General features: G+C 38.7%; 1 non-coding gene across 1 annotated transcript; it reads right to left on the reverse strand.

Moving 5' to 3' along the window:
* Nucleotides 1–568: 568 nt before the first annotated feature.
* Nucleotides 569–674, reverse strand: LOC114913615 (small nucleolar RNA R71). Its single transcript, XR_003799537.1, has one exon. It is a non-coding gene; the product is annotated as a small nucleolar RNA R71 (small nucleolar RNA).
* Between the last annotated feature and the right edge of the window lie 1964 nt (nucleotides 675–2638).

Here is a 2638-nt window from a genome sequence, read left to right on the forward strand (position 1 = left end):
CTTTAAAACTCTTTTCTCTCCCTTTTCTTTTCTCCTCTTCTCTTTCAAAAAAAAAAACTTGCTGAAATTAAAACTCGATGAGATCTTTTGGGTGCATGCTAGGACGTCGATCATTACAACCTGATTTACACCCATTAGACCAAGAGCTAGAAAGAATGATTCGAACAAACCGAATCAAAACCATGGATCCAAAATAAGAGACTGACCCACCATGACAATAGTGGGAGTATTTTACTCCCCCATCTTACACCTACTCACCATGTATCCAGCCTCCTATGGAGACGACACAATACGAAATCAAGTCCAGCATTATTCAAATTCTATAATCATTCTATGGACTGACGAACGAGGATCCATACAAATACTTGGATGAATTTTTTGAGATATGCTCCATAGTAAAAATTCAAAACTTCTCCAATGATGCTCTCAGGTTGAAACTGTTCTCTTTTTCACTTAAGGACAAAGCCAAGCATTGGTTAAACTCTCTAAATTCTATAACCATTTCAACTTGGGACCATCTTCAAAGAGAATTCTTCAAAAAATACTTTTCAATTAGAAAAAATAAATCAAATTAGAAAAGCCATCACTAGTTTTTTCCTATTGGATGGTGAACTTTTTCATGAGACATGAAAAAGGTTAAAAGATCTTATTCATAAATGTCCCCACCATGCTGTCCCCAAATGACAACCTATTCAGTATTTTTATGATGGTCTATCAGAGAAACACCGATAAATGATCGATGCATCATGTCATGGGATATTCATGCTAAAGAGTGAGGATGAGGCTTGGCAGCTCTTTGAAATACTTAGTGAGAACTCCCTACATCACATGTTTGCCACCTCTAGAGAACAACCCATGTCTCAACAGAAAAAAGATGGAATCTATTAGATTAAAAATATTATGGATATCCACAGTAAGGTAGATGAGTTGTCCCAAAAATTAGATCATCTTCTGAATACTAGACACTCTCTGATTCTACCTAACCTAGTCCAAGATGTTTGTGCATTGTGTGCAAGCCCGACCCATTTTGTTAGTGAATGCCCAATCGCACCTCAATTTTCTGAGTTTATGCATGAGCAAGTCCAGCAAGCGCAAACCCAACAAACTCATAGATCAGAAAATGATCCATACTCGAACACTTATAATCCCGACTGGAGAAACCATCCAAATTTTTTTCTGGAGACCACAGCCAGTGGTTGGCCCTACTATACTTAGACCCAACTATCAGGACCCGACATATAGACATAGACCATACCATCAGTTCCAAAATGCTTCTCAATTGTCTATCATTGATCACAGCTCAGCTTTTGAGGAGAAGATTTTAAAAATGCTAGAACGATTAGAAGTTAACACCCAGACCCTTAACTCCCACATGCAATCCATTGCTAGGCTAGAGATCCAAATAGGTCAACTAGCAACCGCATTCAGTAGGAGCGAAGGAAGAAAATTACGTAGCCAACCTGAGAGCAATCCGAGAGGGCAATTCATGGATGAGAGCTCCAATGCTCTAGAAACCTTTTCTGAACATGCCAAATCAATCATGACTCTCAAAAGTGAGAAGGTCATTGAACATATGAGTAAAACCAATGAGGCCAACCCTAGACCTCAGATCAAACCCGAATCACCCAAGAACAAGGAGGATCGAAAAGTAAAGAATGAACCAACTGCACCAAAATCACCTTACTTGCCTAAAGCCTCATTTCTGAGTGCCCTAAAAGCTCCTACTCCTATGGATAAGAAGGGAGGAAGACTCGACAAGATGTTAAAATTATTTAAGCAAGTCCAAATTAATCTCTTCCTTCTAAACACAATCAAACAGGTCCCAGCTTATGTAAAATTTTTGAAGGAATTGTATACCCAAAAATGTAAATCTCAATCACAACTTCCAAAGAAAGTATGCCTAATCGAACAAGCTAGCTCTGTCTTCCAGCATGCTACCCCTCCAAAGCTTAAAGATCCAGGTGCCCCTACCATTTTTTGTATTATAAGAGACTTTCACATAGAACAAGCTCTCCTAGACCTAAGGGCCAGTGTGAATCTTTTACCCAGCTCGGTATATGAACTTTTTTGGTTCGGAGAACTGAAACCCACATCGATCACTTTACAGTTAGCTGATAGATCAATTAAGACACCACATGAGATGATCGAGGATATTTTGGTCAAGATAGATAAATTTTATTTTTCAGTTGATTTTCTAGTCCTTGACATGGAACTGAGTGGCAATCGAAGGCAAATTTCCATTATCTTAGGTAGACCCTTCCTAGCTACGGCAAACGCATGCATCAATTGTAGGAAAGGAGTCATGAACGTATCATTTGAAAATAAAAAACTGAGACTGAATATGTTCAGTGCATCTCAGGGACCATCAATGGATAGTTGCTTCGAGATAGATACATTCGAGGATATTATAGAGGAAGCAACATCAACGATTTTTGCATATGATTTTTGAGACACCCACTTGACACACTTTGGAGTGGATGACTATGATATGGAGGGAGGTAGCAAAGAAGTAAATATTCTAGTTGATATATCAAATACTGAAACTACTTCTCCTTGGACAATCCAGTACGAGCCATTGCCTGTATTAACCAATACACCCACAGTCCCATCATTAGAATCACCACCTGTACTAGAATTA

This window comes from Elaeis guineensis, chromosome 3 (genome assembly GCF_000442705.2).
Source record: "Elaeis guineensis isolate ETL-2024a chromosome 3, EG11, whole genome shotgun sequence".
Classification (NCBI taxonomy): domain Eukaryota; kingdom Viridiplantae; phylum Streptophyta; class Magnoliopsida; order Arecales; family Arecaceae; genus Elaeis; species Elaeis guineensis.